Genomic DNA, 22,029 nt, shown 5'->3' with positions numbered 1-22,029 from the left:
AGGAATATCATTTATATCAATACACATGATAAGATCTTCAGGGTTTGGTCAGAATTTGCAGAAGTGAGAGTTGTGAAATATTTGTGCACCTTTGATAAGCACACATACCTTTATATTATAGTAGCTATTGATTAAACTTGTGAAATACATCTCTCAGCTTTCTGATCTTTCTTCTTCTTGTTGTTGTTTGTTTTCTTTTTCCTGTGCCAGGTAACACGCTTATTAGCAGAACCATATGTTGACTCCAAGATCATTATCCAATGTAAGAAAATGCAGGGATAGGATGAATATATTTGTATAACTCATAATTAAAATCTTTGAAACATTTTTCATAACAAGGATAGTTAATTATACATGGGTGACTCCTCCCTCAAGGCTGATTGTAGTCTACAAAATCATTTTAAGAATTACCTCCTTGTTGTTTTACTCATTTTTCAACCTCAGCTCTGCAATTACTCAAAATCTCCCTGAGTTTCTCTCCAGCCTCACTTTTAGGTATTGATGCCAGGCTGCTTCTCACTTTACAGTCTAGTAGTACCAACCAATTCTCCTTATATATCTGGCTGTCTAGCCAAGCTGCTCCCATTATCTTCAAAAAGGCCCATTTTTCCTTACCTGGGTAAATCATGCACCTTTGTTTGCCACACACACTGTGAGAAGTCAGTCCAGGTTAACCTCCTTCAGAGCTGATTATCAGAGTTCCTTCTCTGTGTTCTAGGTAAACCCTATTATTGTCCCTCTCATTGTCTTGATTATTGCTTTTCTACTCTCAAGGCTTCTACTAAGGTAAAGGATCGTATTCATTTTGGGTATGCCTGGGCCACTGCTGCACTAATTTTACCTATTTGCATTATCAAGCTCTGTGGTTTGCATACACATGCATTATCTTTTTTTCTCTCAGTTTATTTTCTTGCATTAGAGTGCCACTAAACTTTTATTGCCTCCATCTCATTATCGCTATAACACTCAGCTGAGAGGTCTCAGTCTCCTAAAATTCTTCATTGTCCCTCTGTCGCCCAGTCTTCTTGAAATCCATTTGTCTGGGAACTTACCTGTGCCCTTTGAGAACCTCAGACTTTAGACAAGCAAATCAATGATTTTAGGGTAGAGTATGATCTTTAATAGCATTGTTGATGAAGATGTGGATCATAACATTAATCTGCATCCCCCCATTTGTCACAGTACCTCTTTCTGATAAGACACGGGAACACAGTTAACTCTTGTTAAATGTACATGAACAGATGAATAAAAGGTAAAAAAAATGTATAAAAGGCAGCTTTTGTAGTACTTGGCTCAAACACTGAAAATACACTGAACAGCAGTAATAATAATGCACAACTTATATGTATTTAACCATTCCATCAACATTTCCTGGTTACTGTGATCAACTTATTAGACATTGACAGCTGCTGAAGTTTTTGCTATTTAGACATTAATAATGTGATATGCAGGGGAAATACATCATTATCCACTTGAAAATTATTAATATGTGAGAAAGTCAGTGATTTTCTATCTTAAGGAAGCAGATGTAGCCTAAGGGTTGGGTAAGCATACAATTTATCATCCAAATACTTTGGGAATAAAAGGGGCCATTATTACCAACCATAATGCTAGAACAACTGGCATAAACCGGGACACAACCAGGGAATTTGTGATGAAAGTTTACCTATCTAGAGAAAAAATACAATGTTTTTATGACAGTCACTCTGCTGACATGAATTTCAATGCCCTAATGCAAATGTGATGACCAATTTTATGAAGATTCTCCCATCAGAGATTTTTACCTCTGTCTGTGGCTGCCTGTGAACCTGACCATTGGATTTTTCTCTTAGTCACTCTTGCTACGGATCATTATTGCAGTTTGATGGAATTCTTCCTGCAGATATAGCTGTATAAAAATGTCTATTATATTGCTATTTATTTTTGAATTTCCCTCTTTAGGGAGTATGAAAACAGTATGCACATACTTTGCTGAGACTGCTGGAGCTTTTCCACACACATACACACCAAAAGCATGTATTTATCTGTGTGTATGTGTGTATGTATGTGTTGAGATTTGTCCTGATGTCACCAGCTAAAAAGAGAGTTGTGGGTTTTTTGTTTGTTGGTTGGTTTTTATTGAAGGAGAATAGGTCTTATTTTCCTTGAGATTTCCGCTATCATAACAGGCTAAATAATATTAATGAAAGTCTGTAGAAGTCCCTCTCCCAAAACAAGAACAATGAATTTCTATTACTTTGTAGAATGCTTTTATCTGTTTTTCTCTGGAGAAAACTAATCCTGGGTGATTAGATTGGTTAAAGTCTACAATATGTGAGATTGACTTTGAGAGGTCAGGAAGCTTTGAGCAAATGCAGGAAAAGCAGCGGGAAAACTATTAGCTTCTTAGTTTGTATAACGTAGTATAATGGTGACAAAATTGCTGTAGCAAACTGGCAAAGTGGTCAACTGAGTCATAGAGTAGCAAAACAATTGGTAAAGCGCCTACGATAACACGAAAAATTAATTCTGAAAAACACATAATACATTTGTGGATATTGGCAGGCTATTTTCCAGACAAGATGTTGAAAGTGTTAACTGACTTATTTTAATAACTCATAATAAAGTACAGAGAAAGAGAACTAAAACAAAACAAAGGCAACAAAAATTACTAATTTTATCAGCATAATTTAATGGAATTTAAAAAATAGGGCTTATTGGGTTAAAAAATAACACTATTTCCTTCAGTTCTTGTCTTTCAATATAAGAGATTCTCAAAGTATAAACCAGTTTGGGGAGAAGAGCAAACTATGACCCATGGAGCAAATTTAGTCTACCTCTTGTTTTTGTACAGAGAAGGATTTGTCAGAACTATGCCCACTGGTTTACATATTGTTTATTGGATGCTTCCTCTCTAGAAAGACAAATTTGAGTAGACGTGACAGAGAAGATATAGGCCCCCAAAGCCTTTCCTGACTCTGTCTAAGAAAAGTTTGTGCACTGGTAGCATAGGAAAAGATAAAATCAAAGGTGTAGGTGCCCTTTGTTAAGGGTAAACCATTTAAGATGGTACTTCTAAATAATTTAAGATGGCACTTCATAGAGATATTGCATAGTGCACTCCCATAAACGGATAGCAGACAGTAAAATCTTGTTGTTGTTGTTGTTACTATATGAGTTATGCATAAAATAACTTTTATTTCATGCCAATGTGGGGTCCTGAGGTCCCAGAGACAGACATAAAGAAGAGAAAGAGGTCAATGAGGTATGATGCGAGAAAGTAAAATTAAACCACCTTCATTTTATACAAGTTTCTAGGAATTTTTCTGCTTGGGAATTCTGTTCTAGCTACATAATAACAGTAGCTAGTATATATGGACCAACTTGTGCATGTCAGGCGCTTTGCAGGCATTATCTCTAATTCTTCCAGTTGCAATACTAAGAGGTCAATAAATGGAACCTATTATCATGCATCAGGCTCTGTGGTAAATGCTTTTCCTCATTATCGCATATAATCCTTAAAATCATTTTTAGGATAGGCATTATTAACCCAACCTCACAAATGAAGCAAAAGAAGCACTAGGACTTTAAATCATGGGCACATACACACAGAGTTAGAAAATGGCAGAGTGAGGAATCCCATTTGGATCGATCATAATCTAAAACTGACGTTTGTTTGTTTTACTGGTGCCACACTGCATCTTGGCAAAGGGAAATCCTAGATATTGAGAGTTCTTTGGCAGCTATTTATAAACACTAACAATGGATTCGTTTGCCTTGTCCTCAGGAGTGCTTTTCTAGAAGGAAAGTGGAAAGTTGGGGAAGATGTCATACTCCATAGTGAATTCTATTATGAGCAATGTTAACCCTCCAGGATCTTTCCCTAGCATGATTTATAATTTTAAATGAATTTATACTTGGAGCCTTTTACATCGTCAGGTTTCAAACCATGTCTTGGATAGTCATAATGGGGATGATGGAGTTTAGTCATATTGGGGGTGATGGGGTTTGGTCATATTGGCGGTGATGGAGTTTAGTCATAATGGGGATGATGAAGTTTAGTCATACTGGGGGTGATGGGGTTTAGTCATATTGGGGGTGATGGGATTTGGTCATATTGGGGGTGATGGAGTTTAGTCATAATGGGGGTGATGGAGTTTAGTCATGTTGGGGGTGATGGGGTTTGGTCATATTGGGAATGATGAGGTTTGGTCATATTGGGAGTGATGGGATTTGGTCATATTGGGGGTGATAGGGTTTGGTCATATTGGGGGTGATGGAGTTTAGTCATAATGGGGGTGATGGAGTCTAGTCATATGGGGGGTGATGGGATTTGGTCATATTGGGAATGATGAGGTTTGGTCATATTGGGAGTGATGGGATTTGGTCATATTGGGGGTGATAGGGTTTGGTCATATTGGGAGTGATGGAGGTTAGTCATAATGGGGGTGATGGAGTTTAGTCATATTGGGGGTGATGGGGTTTGGTCATATTGGGAATGATGAGGTTTGGTCATATTGGGAGTGATGGGATTTGGTCATATTGGGGGTGATAGGGTTTGGTCATATTGGGAGTGATGGAGGTTAGTCATAATGGGGGTGATGGAGTCTAGTCATATGGGGGGTGATGGGATTTGGTCATATTGGGAATGATGAGGTTTGGTCATATTGGGAGTGATGGGATTTGGTCATATTGGGGGTGATAGGGTTTGGTCATATTGGGAGTGATGGAGGTTAGTCATAATGGGGGTGATGGAGTTTAGTCATATTGGGGGTGATGGGGTTTGGTCATATTGGGAATGATGAGGTTTGGTCATATTGGGAGTGATGGGGTTTGGTCATATTGGGGGTGATAGGGTTTGGTCATATTGGGGGTGATGGAGTTTAGTCATAATGTGGGTGATGGAGTTTAGCCATATTGGGGGTGATGGGGTTTGGTCATATTGGGAATGATGAGGTTTGGTCATATGGGGTGATGAGGTTTTGTCATATGGGGGTAAGACAGGGTGACGGGATATAGACACAGTCTCTGGTCCTGCCTCTGGTTCTGTTTCAATCACAGAAGCTTTGTGTCTCTGTGTTCTATAATAATTAGGAAACATTTAAAATTGTAGCTTATTAAACAAACATCTCTATTTTCTTTGTTGTTGTTGTTGGTGGTGGTGGTAGTGGTGGTGGTGGTTTTGAGACAGAGTCTTGCTCTGTCACCCAGGTTGGAGCGCACAGTTGTGATCTCGGCTCACTGCAACCTCCACCTCCCAGGTTCAAGTGATTCTGCTGCCTCAGCCTCCCAAGTAGCTGGGCTACAGGCATGTGCCACCATGCCTGGATAATTTTTGTATTTTTAGTAGAAACAGGGTTTTACCATATTGTCCAGGCTGGTCTCAAACTCCTGACCTCGTGATCCACCCGCCTCAGCTTCTAAAAGTGCTGAGATTAAAGGCATGAGACACTGTGCCCCGCCTTCTGCTTCTATTTTTCTCTTTTTTTCTTAGTGAAATACTTCTGCTGTACACAAATTCCCATAATGTGGATGGAACCACTGGAGTCTGAGAGGGGAAATCATTTCCCAGAGACTGACTTTGACTGAAATAGAATTAGACACTAGTTTCTCCAACTTTCTTCTCCTTATAGGCTCTGCTGTAAGACTGTCAGTAGGTAAAGTTCCCAGTCAATTTTAGTGTGCAAAAAGATTTGGTTAACTGTCGCATAAGCCCCCAAAATTTAGCTGAATATTTACATAATACATTGCCATGGCCTGTCTTGAAGATTGGGAAATGGAAGAGAACCAATTCAAGATTTATCTGTTTTACTTGGGCCATCTTTCAACTAATTCATGACCTTATTTGGGTCAATTCATTTAAGTAATAACCCCTGGATCTGAGGCCTTGTGAATACACTGAGCAGAATGACCTTGCAGATGCTGTCCTGAGCACCATAGGATGTTTACCTGGTTTCTAATCCCTTGATGCCAGTAACTGCCCACCCCTTTCCTAGATGTGACAATTCCAGACACTGTCAAATATCTCCTGAACTGCAAAATCACTCCCAGTTGAGAACCCACTGATGTGATTTAGGCACTGAAATAATTTATTTGATCCTCAGTTCTTAGCGATATCTAGAAGAAAACTAAACTCACAGTCTAAAACAATATTGCTCTATATTGTTGAATGCAAAACCAGAATTTGAGTAAAGATGGATTCAGCTTTTAGAGTTTTTTTTTAACTGATTTATGATAACCGAGTTGTGCAGGCATTGAAGTGTTTGTGGATGTTTCAAATGACCTGCTTTTCATGAACATCAAATTTTTGATCTATCTGTAGGAAAAAATGGATTGATAGCTGCTATCAAATTTGATGGCAGATCTTGGATATATAAAAAAGTTTTCCTGCTGTAAAATTTTAGCTGTCTGTCACTTACATTATATTATGTCACATCTCACAATGACATATTACAATGTAATGCAATGTAAGTCACATAATAGGCAACTGCAATTCATAACTTTCTGAACAGGAGAGCCATTCTCTACTGAGAAGCTTCCCAAGGGAAGTGAAGGAATCCCTCTGCTGAGGTTATTCACAGCCATAATGCTACTGGTCTGTCTGTGACTTACTCTTTATTTTCACAGCCTAACTTGTTTTAAAACGGACCTTCCTCCATTTCTTCTGATTGCAATGGGGCTATCAATCAAGTGGCTCCGGTGGAAAGTGGGGAATTAAACTGACCCATCAGAAGTCTCAAAGGTGCTGTTACCCTAAAGCAACAGTTTGTGTGAATTAAATCATTAGATAAATGCAAATCAAAACCACAATGAGGTACCGACTCATAGCAGTCAGAATGGTTATTAAAAAGTCAAAAAACAGATGCTGGCGAGAATGCAGAGAAAAGGAACACTTATACTCTGTTTGTGGGAATGTAACTTAATTCAAGCACTGTGTAGATAAGTCTAGAGATTTCTCAAATAATTTAAAACAGAACTACCATTTGACCCAGAATTTCCATTACTGGGGTATGTACTCAAGGGAACAGGAATCATTCTAGCATAAGGACACATGCATGCACTAATCGCAGTAGCAAATATGTGGAATCAACTTAGATGGCCAGCAATGATAGACTAGGTAAAGAAAATATGGTAATATACACCAAGAAACACTACACATCCATTAAAAAGAATGAAATCACGTCCTTTGCAGGAACATGGATGCAGCTGAAGGCCATTATCCTAAACGAATCAACACAGGGGAAGGAAACCAAATACTGCATGTTCTCACTTATGAACAGTAGCTAAAGACTGAAGTACACATGGACATAAAGAAGGAAACAATAGACACTAGGGACTATTGGGGGAGGAAGAGGGGGTGGTGAGGGTTGAAAAATTAACTCTCAGGTACTATGCTTACTACCTGGGTAATAATATAATTATTCATATATAAAAGCTCAGCAACACGCCATTTACCAATGTAAAAAACCTGCCCATGAATCCCCTGAACCTAAAATAAAAGTTGTAGAAAAATAAAATAAAAGATTGATTTACTTCTGGGAAGCTACAGCCTCATAGGCTTAGGGGCTTGTCATTGAGATAATGCTTTTCTGAAAATAAGACAATGAAGCCCTCACTGGGATTATTATCTTGTCAATGGGCACTTTGGTTGGTTTTCAGGGTTCACTCTTTCCAGAGCCAGCATCTTGTACAGGAAACACTCACACAACTGTACACAGCAGCTTTGAGAACATGTTGCCCTTACGCAGACAGGGAATGGCTCAGTTGGGTCACATGTCCACCACCTAGGCCAAACATGGACCCTTAGCCAGGAATTGATTTGGAACCTGGGATAGAGAACATCTCTTATCCACAAACACCAAGCTATGAGATGCAGTCAGAACTACACTTTTGGAGAGTGTTTGCTTGTTTTTTGTTTTCGTTTTTTGATTTTTTTTTTTGAGACAGAGTCTTGCCCTGTCACCCAGACTGGAGTACAGTGGCGCCATCTCAGCTCACTGCAAGCTCTGCCTCCCCAGCTCAAGCAGTTCTCATGTCTCAAGTCTCAACCTCCCAAGTAGCTGGGATTACAGGCCTGCGCCACCATATCTGGCTAATTTTTGTATCTTTAGTAGAGACGGATTGGGCCAGGCAGGTCTTGAACTCCTGGCCTCAAGTGACCTGCCCGCCTTGGCTTCTCAAAGTGCTGAGATAACAGGCGTGAGCCATCATGGCCAGCCACTTTTGGATTTTTGTTTGTTTGTTTGTTTCCATCTGTAGAGAGAATGTGCAGGGCAAATAAGTCAGCATAGAGAAACAGGAAAAACGAAAAACAACCAAACAAAAACAGGCTCATGCAACATGCTTGAGGCACCTGGATCTGGTTATTAGACAAGCCATTTAAACACTAGACTTTTTTATTATTTGGATCAATTTCCCTTTACAGTGCAGATAGCTTGAGTGGGGTTTTCTGACACTTGTAACATATAAGTTTTATAAATGCATTTACTCTCTCCATTTAGTTATCTCCATCTAAGAAAAAAGCTCTTTTGTGTGAAGCTACATGAAATGCATTCACTCATTTAACAGTCTCTCACATTCTTTAATCACAGATGCCATTTATTGATCTTCCCTTTGAGCCCATGTATAATTACTTGTGTTTTTTTGCCTCATAATGCTGTAAATTATCTCTGGATGTATCCATTTTAAAAGAGAAAGGTTGAGTGTAGCAATAGCTTACAAAAGAGATTAGCTAGCAAGTGATGGAGCACACAGACAGAACCCAATCTGTGGAAAATGGTTTCCTCGTCTTGTATGCTTGTCTCTGTCCCTACGCACGTTCATCATGTTGCCTCCAAGAGTCTTTTATGCATTAGAAGCATAATAAAGACAAGAATTGTGTGGGATCACAGATAATAGAATCACAGCTATGACAAGCCATGCCTTCCCCAGTTCCTCCAATTTGTCTCTGCATCCTCCTTTTTCCACCTCAGGCTGCTAAGAAAACAAACAAATGTATTCCATATATCAAGAGGCTCAGACCCATTGCAGTATGAGTGTCCTTGCTTCTGTAAGTCTAACATCTAATGGAGCTAAAATACTGGAGCTGGCAGGGACCCAGGATTTAACCAGTAAATTGTAAACTCTATCCACTTAATCTCCATGGTTAGGTTTGGCCTTGGTTTCTTGAGTTACACTGAATCTCCTCCAAGGACTTGTGACTTCTCTGATATCTTTCTTTGGTTCTTTCACCTTTGCTCTTCTAAGGAGCCATACATTACCCATGTAACAAAAGCACCTTAGCTGGGTGATACTCTTAAGAAGGAGAGTTGAAGTGGGAATATTTATGTTCCAAAGGGTAAAAAGTTTTCCTGCGGTTTGGAAATTCCTACTGCCATGTAATCCTCATTTATTTGAACCCTTTTATACCTCTCAAGGTCTCCATTTAGAGTATACTTCAGGTTGGTTTTATATAGCTAGTTTAATCCCTTAAACTCCATTCCCATTTGGTGCCAACTTCATTTCATGAAGCCCCACCAACTTTGCTATTCAGTTCACCTGAATTATGGTACTAAAATTCTCTGCTACTTTCCTCTTGTTCTCTACCATTCACTCATTCTCATCACCCTTCTGAGAAAGAAGGGCCCTGGTAAGAGAAGTTCTTTGATGCAAAACTCCATGTTTTAATCTCAGAAACAGGATCTAGAACATAACCTGATAAGGCATTTCCAGGAGAATCTTTCTCAGCCAAGAGTTGGATTTTAAATTCTTACTTTGCAATTTCAACATCTGAAATTGTGCATTTAAGAAGAGAGATGAACAAGCAATTCCTTGTTAATGGTACTTCACTTACTTTTGAAGACACTGCATTAAGAAATTAAGCAAGTGAGTAATATAATCCAAATGATGGCTGCCTTTGGAAATGTGCTTACTAGTTTTCACAGTTTGTCTACACTTTAACTTCAGTGGAGTGTTGATCTCCATAACATAATCTTTTCATTCAGCATGACTCTTTATTTTATTTTATTTTATTTTATTTTATTTTATTTTATTTTGAGACAGGGTCTTGCCCTGTCGCCCAGGCTGGAGTACAGTGGCATGATCTTAGCTCACTACAACGACTGCCTTCTGGGTTCAAGCGATTCTTGTGCCTTGGCCTCCCAAGTAGTTGGGATTACAGGCACCCGCCACCATGCCTGATTAATTTTTATATATTTAGTAGAGATGGGTTTCACCATGGTGGCCAGGCTGGCCTTGAACTCCTGACCGTAGGTGATCTGCCTGCCTCAGCCTCCCAAAATGTTGGGATTACAGGCATGAGCCACCACGCCCCATCCACCCAGCATTATTCTTGTACTGAAGTTCTTGTTCTCCCTTTCTTTTCATAAGCCAATGTGCTTTATTAATTGAAATATTATATTTCTTTGACTCTAAGAAATACATTTTTTTGTTGTAATGTTCTCAAAATCAGAGTTTCTTAAAGTTTTATTGTATTTAATTGTCAGTTTTTCTTTCTTAGTTGGACATAAATTGATGTCTCATTAACAGTATCTTATATTTGATGGCATTAAAATATTATAATGTGAGATTAATTCTATATTTTTGCTATTGTGAACAGGCTGCAAAACACATGAGAGTGCAGATGTCTCTTTGATATACAGATTACCTTTCCTTTGGATATATACCCAGTAGCAGGATTACTGGATCATATATTAGATCTATTTTTAGCTCGTTGTTGTTGTTGTTGTGTTGTTTTGTTTTTCAGATGGTGTCTCACTCTGTCACCAGGCTGGAGTGCAGTGGCGTGCTCTCAGCTCACTGCAACCTCTGCCTCCTGGGTTCAAGCGATTCTCCTGCCTCAAACTCCCGAGTAACTGGGATTACAGGCGTGTGCCACCACACCCAGGTAATTTTTGTATTTTTAGTAGAGACAGGTTTTCACCATGTTGGCCAGGATGGTCTCGATCTCTTGACCTTGTGATCCCCCCACCCTGACCTCCCAAAGTGCTGGGATTACAGTCGTGAGCCACTGCACCCGGCCTATTTTTAGTTTTTTAAGGAACCTCAATACTGTTTACCCTAGGGGCTGTATTAATTTCCATTCCCAATAACAATGTATAAGATTTCTCACTTATATGTGGAAGCTAAAAATGTTGATCTCATGGAAGTAGAACCAGAACAGAAGTTACTGGTAGGTGGGATAGAAGGTGGCGTGGGTAGCCAAAGGCTCTTTAATCGATACAAAAGTACAGCTAGATAGCAGAAATAAGTTGTAGCGTTCTATTGCAGTATAGGGTGGCTATAATAAACAACAATTGGTTGTGTATTTTCAGATAGTTAGAAGAGCAGTTTTTGAATGTCCTCAACATAAATAAATAATAAACCTTTGGAGCGATGAATGTGCTAATTACCCTGATTTGATCATTACATGGTGTATACACATATCAAAAATATTAGATTGTATCCTATAAATACGTACAGTTAATATGACACTTTAAAATAGTAATAAAATAATAAATAAAATAAGAAGGAATGAGATTAGAGTTTGGGCTTTGGGTCAGAAAAGGCAAAGACAATGTGTTGACTTGTTGTGGTTTCAGGCCACTGGGAGTGAACTATTCCAGTCACAAATGGGTTACTAGACTACCTTGATGTATGCTTCTAACGTCCCAATTGAAGTCCCTACTTTGTTCTCTATGAGCATAAAATCCCCAGAGATAATTCAGGGAAAGATACACTGGTATAGGTGAGGGCTCTTGTATTTCTGTGTACCTAACTTTAAATCATTTAAATTTCACATTGTACTATTAAAAACTATATAAACATTGCTTATGTGGAATCACTGTGCTACAAAATTCTCATTTCCAGAAAACAGTAAATATTTCTAAATGTTTTCTTTCCTTTTCATTTAATGCATTTGAGATACTTTTTATTTTAAAAGTTTAATAATGAATCATCTGTGTTATTTTTGTCTTAATACTTTGTGTACGTTTGAGTGATTATACATGATCATTAAAATAAGATAATGTAGAATAAATAAAATGTGAATAATGAGGATTAAATGGTAGTTTTGCAAATTTCCAGTATTATTCTCTAGATACCTTTGTCTGATTTATTTCAATGAGTTTTAATCATTTGGAAGCTATGGAAAGAGGAAAAGGACATCCATATAGAATTAGTTACTTAACTTTGATGGTTGATGTGCAATTTTTTTCACCAAAGGGCCACTCCAGGCCTTCTGACTAACTTTCCAGCAGGCAGATTTCCTCCATGTCCGCAGAAGGTTGCTTTTGGTGCACCATTGTTGTTGTCATTGCTAGTATTTTTTATTCTAGATATTTCAATGTTTTAACTAATTGACAGTCCTTTAAGACTTTGGCAATATGTTGACTGTTAGTCTTAATTTTTATGCTTTTCATTTTTTATGTTTTCTGTAACATTTTCTATGTTTTCCTATACCTTCATTAAATTTAGAACAGAAAGTTGTGTGAGGTTGAGTCAGGACTATTAGCCCAATACAAGAGACACTGTTGTCTTCCTAAGCATGAAAAATAAGTCATACTTTATTTCTTAATGACTCAGTGTCATTGTAATGACTCGCAAAGACTGTTGTGTAGGTCAGATATATAAAGTCAAAAATAATGATTGATATATAGTTGTTGCTCACGAAGTAGTCGGTACAATTATCATTTTGTGATCTAGACCTGTAGTACCTGAAACAGACCATTTTGATTGTTTCTTTCTGTTGTAATGTTACTCAGTTTTACACCCACTAATATTATGAGAATCTTCTCTAATGCTTAGCTGATGGTTTCTGACCTTCAGTAGTTTGCAGAAAGGAAGCACAGCTTGTGAAAATTATAAAATAAAATATGAACAGTCTTACTGAGCAAATGTTCTAGGAATAAACTGCGAGGATTTAAGAGGATTTGTGCTGCTGTGGAAAATGCAGCTTTAGCAGCTTGGTAACCATGTTCTTTACCTGGCAAGTCACTTACTCTCTCTGAACTTCAATTTTCTCATCTGGAAAATGGCAATAATAATAGTCACCCTGAATATTGATATATAGAGATAAACGGAGAGAAAGAAGTAATATAAGTTGTCTGAAATAAACAGGTGCCTAATAAATTTTAGACATTGATTTTTCTTGCAATTTGATATATAATCAATACTAATAGAGAATAAATTTGTCTTAAAATAATTATAAAACTCCCAAATAAAATCATAGATATGCAAACCTGCTTCCTAATTTATAACATAATTCATAATTCTCAAAAAACTTATTTTACAAGAAATTATATATCTGTGGAATGTAATGTTAGCTAGATTATTCTGTGGAGAAATTATAGAATACATTATAGAGCACATACTTATTTTAGGAAGACAAAAAAGTTGTAATAGTGTTAATATAGGGAGACAGTTTTTTTTTCTTCTCCTTTCTTCCCTACCTACTCAAAATGTGAACTTCTTATCATTACCTGAACATATTTCCATTTTCTTTCTTTGAGAAAAAAGATAGGGAATTTTAGATAATTGTCTCTTACCCATTCTAAAACTTTCTTTGTAGAACTTTAGCTTACCAACATTTAAAACAAAGGCAAGTTTCACATTGACTCACAAGGTATGTTTTGAAACATGGCCAAAGTTATTTTTTATTTCTTAATATTTTAAACTATGCACTGATGAAATGTTTTCATGCGGGCCGGACGTGGTGGCTCACGCCTGTAATCCCAGCACTTTGGGAGGCCGAGGTGGGTGGGTAATGAGGTCAGGAGATGGAGACCATCCTGGCTAACATAGTGAAACCTCGTCAAAACTAAAAACACAAAAAATTAGCCAGGCGTGGTGGCGGGCGCCTGTAGTCCCAGATTCTCGGGAGGCTGAGGCAGGAGAATGGCGTGAACCTGGGAGGCAGAGCTTGCAGTGAGCCTAGATCAGGCCACTGCACTCCAGCCTGGGAGACAGACTCTGTCTCAAAAAAAAAAAAAAAAAAAAAATTCATGCATATTACTGATATGTATTATGTGTATTGATATCAATATACTTTCTAGTCCCATTATTAGACAGTGTTTCTGTGTGTGTGTAAAAGCCTTCAAATAAACACCAAGAAAGGATGCAAGCACATCAAAATACCAAAACCATCTCATTAATTTCCTTTTGGAGAATCAAGCAAGGTCTTATCATCATAGGGCCTATGTATTTGTAGAAAATATTCCATGAAACTTGTCTTTAAAAAACTTTTTTGGCCAATCCCTATTTCTCCTTTAAGTAAACTACATTCTAGTATATCTCTTAACTTTGATACACATATAACGATGTTTCATGTCTGCAAAAGTTTACTAAAGCTTTCTCATTTTGAAAGATCTCTCTGATAAATCAAAGTGGTATCAAATAAACAGCTTTACAAAATGCTTATATTTCCTTGTCTCCAGCCTTAAATGAAATATATTCCCAAATTATGAACTATTGGGACCATTTGTCGTATGTTTATTGAGTTATTTTATTTTATGAGAATGGTTTAATTTTTAATTTGTTAAGAATTCTGCCCAAAGATATTGAGAAAGAAAAGCTACAATGTTTTAGAAGCCTATCTTTTAATAATACTATCCAATATTTTAGTATGGAAGATACTTTATACGGTAATTTCTATGGTAAAGATCACATCCATGATTTCTAAAAGTTAAAAAAATGAGAAAGTGCATAAAGTACCACAGAAATTACAGTAACTTCCCTTGGCATTTATCCTACATTCGTTCATCTATTCGACACGGTGCTTTTGTTTCAACATTTTCAAACACTTAGAGTCTGTTACAGAAAGTGAAAAGCCTTGTCCAAAGTCACTTCTCCATTAATCGGTGGACCTGGGAGTTGTCTGATTTTAACATTTGTGATGTTTCTTCTAACACCACATGTTTGAACACTCCATATGTTGGGACAGATGAGCCTTTAGCTCCCTAGCATGAACCCATTCATTTTGTAAGAGAAGAAACCGAACTTCAGGGAGAAGTAAATCACAGTGTGACCTTGATGGAACTAGCAATGACTGTCTGGTCAAGCAAAAGAATGAAATTCAGAGAAGGATGATTGTGCTTGGCAAACCAATACAGTATCACCTTGTTTTCAGACCACCCTGAGATAAACAGCCTCAAAAGGCTGAGGATAATATACTTGAGCAATAGAGGAAGGAAATTCTAGTAGGCAATCTACTAGAATGAAAGCAAAAGCAATGAGTAACCCAAAAAAGGTCCAAGCACAGCAATTACTATCTTCCTCAACAAAGTGCATCAGCACATTGATTTTGGTGTTACATTAGCAAACAGACAGAATAGGCAACAGATGGAATATGAACCTAGTGTCATGGCCAGAAATCAGAACAATAGCGTTCTCTAGTTTCCAGGAGGCCTCAGTAAACCCTGTACACTGAAAGTGAGCTAAAACCTCCATTAACTGACAGGTATCTGAAACAACCATGCATAGGAGCTGGTAAAGGCATGAACCTCACATAATGCAACTTGTATGAAAAGTATAATGGTTTCTAATAAGCCTGCAAAATGGAATAATCAGCCCCCGTTCACTGGCAGTACTTTATCACAAATTACAGTGATGTCTATAGATCACTGTGCATTTGGAAAGGACTCACTGACATTCTTTGACCCTGCTAGTATAAACACATTGAATAGTATGGTTCGACATACCTCATCTGAGCTCAGGCATAATAAGAACACCAATATGAAACTCAGAGGGAGAATCAGCTGTCCGTGATTAAAGATGTACATCACCATTCTGACCAGCCAAATGCTTCCTCAAGGTGGAATGAGAATGATGGAATCCATGAAGATCTTACACTTCTTTATGTAGGGCCAGGCTCAAAAAATTGGGTTAAGGAGGAAACTTTGTTTATGAAAGTATAGAATTTAGAGAATGTGATAATTCCCACAAAATCATAATATTGTTCAGACTTGCTTGTAAATTTCCCCACCCTATCACAACATTTCATTGTAAATTATAGTTTCCTCTCTAAGATTTCAAATTGTTATAAGACTGAGTCCTGAGGAAAACAAAAATATACTGTATAGAAGGGCAAAATCTGTGTCTATTTAATTCACTGCTTTATTTCCAATTCCAATTCTTAAGGGTGTGCCTGGCACATGATAGACACCAAATAAACATGTATTGAATGAATGAATAAGGGAAAAAGAGATCCTATCCATTATTAATAACCTCAGAAGACAGTGGGGAAAACATTCCTTGATTCATGTATTTGCCTTAGCAGTTACCACACTGTCCTACAGAGAAAAGCAAAGAGGAAAAACTTTATAGCAACTGTTAACCACCCGCTTGCTCTGCCCATGGTTAAGGGAAACCATTGCCTGAATTATTGTGAATGATTTAAAATGAGCTAAATAGAAGAGGGAGAAAGCAGAGGATGGGAATTTCAGGCAAGGGGGAGGAAGAGGGGATTTAAAAAGCGTAACTGGGCCGGGCACGGTGGCTCAAGCCTGTAATCCCAGCACTTTGGGAGGCCGAGACGGGCGGATCACGAGGTCAGGAGATGGAGACCATCCTGGCTAACACGGTGAAACCCCGTCTCTACTAAAAAATACAAAAAAAAAAAAAGTAGCCGGGAGAGGTGGCGGGCGCCTGTAGTCCCAGCTACTCTGGAGGCTGAGGCAGGAGAATGGCGTAAACCTGGGAGACGGAGCTTGCAGTGAGCCCGGATCCGGCCACTACACTCCAGCCTGGGCGACAGAGCGAGACTCCGTCTCAAAAAAAAAAAAAAAAAAAAAAGCGTAACTGGCTTGGCATGTTCAAACCAAAGCATGTATAAGGGGCATAGAAGACGGAAGAGAATAATGGAAAATAAAGTTAGGAAAACAGACATTCAATCTAATTGCCCTGGTATTTTTTTTTTTAAGCACATATGAAGTTCTATATTTAGCATATAAGACTTTCATAAGCTATGTATTTACTAAGATACTCTTGGCTTAAAAATTCAGTCATTCTGTCACTGTTAAATATTCCGTTTGCCACTATGTAAAGAACTCCATGCTCTCGCCAGCCAAATGAAAAAGAACAAATTTTAGGTATTCTCCATTTTTATTCTTTGATTATGTTACTGTCATGATGAATATATTCAAAGAACTACTTAAGTTACCCAAATACTTCTCTTTCGCATTCCTCCTTTCCCTGTGCTTTACCCATGAACAATGTTTGCAGACATATTCAATCATTGGCCCATTGAGTAAGGGAAAATGCAAGAGCATATCATTAATCATCTCCCAAATACCTTATTTAGGTTCCTTATGAATATTTTTATTTGTTACATTGGGTGAACAAATGAGATTCAAGAGGTTCATAAAACTGTAATAGAAAGAGAGGAAGAGAAGAAGTAAACTAGTATTTATCATCACCAACTTGTCAGTTAATGAATTTTGTACAATGCCATTTAAATTTTTTACTTAAATTAATATTTTATTATTTAAAACAACATTGGATAAATGTTATTATATAGACAAATGTTCAAGATTATTCAGTTACCTTGCAGGTTCCCGTAGATCATAATCAGAAGAGCTAAACCTAAATATTCCTAACTATAAAGCCTGTGCTGTTATATATTTCATAGTGTCTCTCCTTTGTTTCATTCTAATTCATCCCAAGACAACCTTTTTTTCATGTTTATCTATGCAGAGTGCCTGCTTTATTGTTGCCAAATTATTCTCCTGCCTTCTCTACCTACTTCTTTAATAAACTGAGGGATCTGAAGCACTTGGTGGGTGGTACTCAGGTCACATCAGCAGATGGAATGTCACGTATGCCCAATGTTGTATCTACAAAGTGCTGAAATGAATGCAAAATGCAAACTTCTGTGCTGCAATGAGTTGAAATAATTGTCAACTACACTTAATATTTTTTTCAAAAAAAAAAAGAATTTGCATAGACTGACAGATCGTTTTGTTTCCACATTCAATTTTAATATTTGGTTGTGCTTTCCAAAGGACAGTTATGTTTGTTTAATATCCACGAAATCCCAAGACTGATTTTTATGCTTGTAAGTAAAAGATAAATCAGTAAATAGCATTATTATTTAATGAACCAAACAACAAAGTGGTATGGACAAGACTGTCTAAATGAAAAACATTTTTTCTAAGTAATTCTTCATATTCTTCCTTTATTATTTTATATAAGAATTTGGGGCAAAAGTCTCAGAAAGCAAAGTCTCAAAGGAAAGATTCCATGCACAAAGGCATCTTTAAGATCACTAAGATAACTAAGCAGGTACCAATTTATTTTCTTCAGAATTAGAAAGCTCTGTAAAGACTGGAAATGTTTGCTAGCAGATTGGCAGAAAAGGTCTGATGCAATTCAAAACTTTGAATAGCATTTTGACAAGCACAACTATAAATCTAAAAAATCTACACTACGTAGCTGAATTATATTCTAGTGGTCAGTAATCTCAGAACAAATTGTCTCCCATAACATACACTGAAAAATAGATACCAACATCAGTGCTCTGTCTGACCAGAGTAATAATTTTAGGATTTTCAACATGTATAAAGAAAATTGTTCACTTCTCCAGGTACTCTTAAATTACAATTTTAAAAAGAAAATGAAAATCTGAAAACTACAAAATAACAAGAGTTTCACAAAAACTACTCAAGCAAAGAAAATTTCCTTGTCTTATGACACTAACTGTACAGTCATACGCAACTTAGAAACTGGAAGTACAAATCTGTTATCTATTTTTTCTTAGCTTGCACATCGCCCTTAATTACAGTTTAGGTGACAAAATGAAACATAAATGTCTTTCTATCAACAGCACATTGCTGGAAGCATAAACAATAAATTATAAATTACTGAATCAGAAGCCTTTTTGGATCATATATGCATAGTGCTGTTCTCCGTATCTACGATCTGTCACACCTCCTGTTTCATGCAAATTGAGCACTACCTTTTATGATTCAACATTGAAGAAATGTCCCATGCTTCATATAGGTAATAGTACACAACTTATATGGAAAACACTTCTAGTCAACGTTTGGTGCTGTGTATTGTGCTATGGAAAAGTCCACTATGTGAGCAGAACAGACAATACAATCATATCGGAAACATATTAAGATATTCATTATCATACTCATGCAAGTACACAGTTTTTGCTTGTTGCTTGGGGATGCTTGCCTGGGAAACCCAATCATAATGGTTCTGCTGTAGCTAAGGGTATGGATGTTTTTATAAAGGTCACTTGAGGAAAGAGATGTTTCTTTTAGGAAAGCCTTCTATTGGCTCCAAAGCAGCCTATTGTAAAAGCAGAACTTAAGGAAGACCCAGGTGGCCAGAAAGAGGGCAATTGGCTTAGCAAGTTGGCACTCCTTGCTATATAGATCAGCAGGTAGGTCCTTCAAGTACAATCCAGCCTGGCTAGGTATACCTGGCCTAAGGCAGCGGACAGAATGACTCTGTCTGCCTTGAAACCTATATCCTGAATACAGAAAAAGTATTCCTGAGGATTCAGCTGGAGAAAAGAGGGAGGACAGAGCATCAGCTCTGACTGGCATGAGAATCAGGAAAATCCACTTCCACCTTCAGGCAGCAAATTTTGGTTTTGCAATAAGGGAAGTTTGAGACAGATTGACGGTAGTCAAAAATGCAAAGGAAGGCTGTCTGTAATTTTCCAGCTATGTAAATGGTTTCCACAGAGTATGTGTGTTTGCAGGGAGAGATGGAAGTTTGGAGGCAATTTAGAACAATTTTATATGCTAGAATTGAAAGTGATCCCAACAACTGGAAGCTACCATAGTGTGGAGAAACCTGAGTTTTGTTCTGGCAATGGAGCTATAGAAAGGTTAAAAAAAAAAAAAAAATCCATCATATTCAAAACCATATCCAGGAATCCTGCAGCTATTTCTGTGACAATAAAACTTTCATAGTTGGTCCTCATCCTCTTCCTCCTTTTTTTTATTTTGCCTTTCTATTTTAATACCCTTTAGAATGCAACACATTGCAGTTACAGCATAAGCAGATGTTTTTGCAATGCATTATAGTGAGGATCAGTGTTTTCCCAACTACTGATGAAGCCACGTTCAAAATTACTGCACAAGATTTATAATTCTGAAGAGTTAAAGCTTCAAAGAGACCTGGCTGAGAATGATAAGCCAGAGGAGATATAATATCATATGAGAAGGAATTAATGAATTCATATAAAGTGACCTCATCCCTCTTACTGTTGTGTGTTTTTCTATGTGCCAGGCATTGTGCCAATTGCTGTCTAAGTCCTAGTTCACACATATCACAAATTATTGTAATCTTTCTTTTCTCTTATATGGATTGGTCCCAATGCAATTTCTATCAATTAATTCACAATAAAAGACAAAATGAGATAGAAATGAGCTCTCTCTTGTCTCCTACACAGATGAATTATTTCACAAGTAATTCTACTAAATATATAAGAATCGTATTTCTGCCAGAATAGGAAAGCAACCTTCAGTTGCACAACTATGAGGCAGGTATTTTATCCCGGTGTTACAGATGGGAAAACTGAGGCTTAAAATGATTTGCTTAAAGTAAGAGTATTCGATACTTCCAGAAAATAAAAATAAATAAACTTACACCATTTGAAGTAGGCCACTCAGTTGAGACAGAAATCCAGAAGACAATGCATAAATTGTACTCTATACAGGTAACTATGTTATGGACAATGAGCTAACAGGAGGCATGTTTATTCCAAAGTAATGGTTAGTATCTACATTATTCAAATTATTTATCAAAAGTTTGCATTTAAAGTAAGCTTCTTATCAATAATATTTCAGTCAATGTGGAGGTACTAAGAAGGAAACACGAACTGGTATCATCAGGTACTACGGTTCTCCTGCTGGGTTAAACATAACTAAGCTAAAACTAAATCCAGGTCCACTGTCTATTTCTCTTCTTACCATAGACTCTCCGTAGAGAGCAGAGATTTATATTTTCTCTCATTTCTCTATACACATGGTTGAAAATTTTCAGTATAAACCATGAGGGTTCCCATTTCACCAGACGGTACTCTGGCAATTTGAATCACATTTTTTACCTACAGTGTTCAGGCTGAGGATGAGTAGTTTTCTGCAGACCTCAAATTTCCTGCAAACAAGATATTTTAGAATCTATAAAAGGTCCTTTTTTTCTTCCTTGTCTTGCTGTATTTAATTGTTAGCTATTTTCAATTTCCATGATTAAAATTGAGGCGAGTACTGAAATGTGGTCAACAAAATTCTCTGCTTATAAATTCACACAACTGGAAGAAACCAATATCTTGACCATATTCAAGGTGCTTTGATTTTTTTGGTGTGAACGTGTGGTATAAACGGTTCACTGTATTTTTGACCTTTACTTCTACCTTTATTTATACTGAAGGTTGCTTTCTTATTCTGGCAGAAATACGATTCTTATATAGTTAGTAGAATTACTTGTGAAATAATTCATCTGTGTAGGAGACAAGAGAGAGCTCATTTCTATCTCATTTTGTCTTTTATTGTGAATTAATTGATAGAAATTGCATTGGGACCAATCCATATAAGAGAAAAGAAAGATTACAATAATTTTGAACTGAAATATATGGTGGCAAGTTCCTTAGAAAATGCCAAATACTGAAATCATCTCCCTTAAAGATCAAATTAAATAGGAGACAAACTTATTCATCAACTATAGATTAGATTATATTAGCTCTCTCAACATTTTAACATTTTTCTGGTAGGCTGGTACTTGTAACTCATACTGCTGTCAGTGGAGAAGCATCAGATACTGACCATTTTAAAATTTATCTTAAGAAGGAAAAAAGAACTATAAACATGGCTATACCATCTGATTCTATCGCTCCATGTTTCCAACATAGAATATGCCATCATTTTAAAGTAAATCATATTTAGTATTTTGATTTTTTTAGTACTTTTTTTGTGTTCTCTCATCATTAACAATTAATTTGCAGTAAGCATGCAAGATATCTATCTATCTATCTATCTATCTATCTATCTATCTATCTATCTATCATGAATCTATTGATCTATGTGTCTATCTATCTATCTCCAATGTTTTTTACAG

General features: G+C 37.1%; 1 protein-coding gene across 1 annotated transcript in view; it reads right to left on the bottom strand.

Moving 5' to 3' along the window:
• CDH8 (cadherin 8) overlaps window positions 1–22,029 on the bottom strand; it is a 386,466-nt gene that overhangs the window by 37,713 nt on the left and 326,724 nt on the right. The window lies entirely within an intron of this gene.

The sequence above is a fragment of the Rhinopithecus roxellana genome, chromosome 20, assembly GCF_007565055.1.
Source record: "Rhinopithecus roxellana isolate Shanxi Qingling chromosome 20, ASM756505v1, whole genome shotgun sequence".
NCBI lineage: Eukaryota > Metazoa > Chordata > Mammalia > Primates > Cercopithecidae > Rhinopithecus > Rhinopithecus roxellana.
This window is presented reverse-complemented; position numbering and strand designations above follow the sequence as displayed.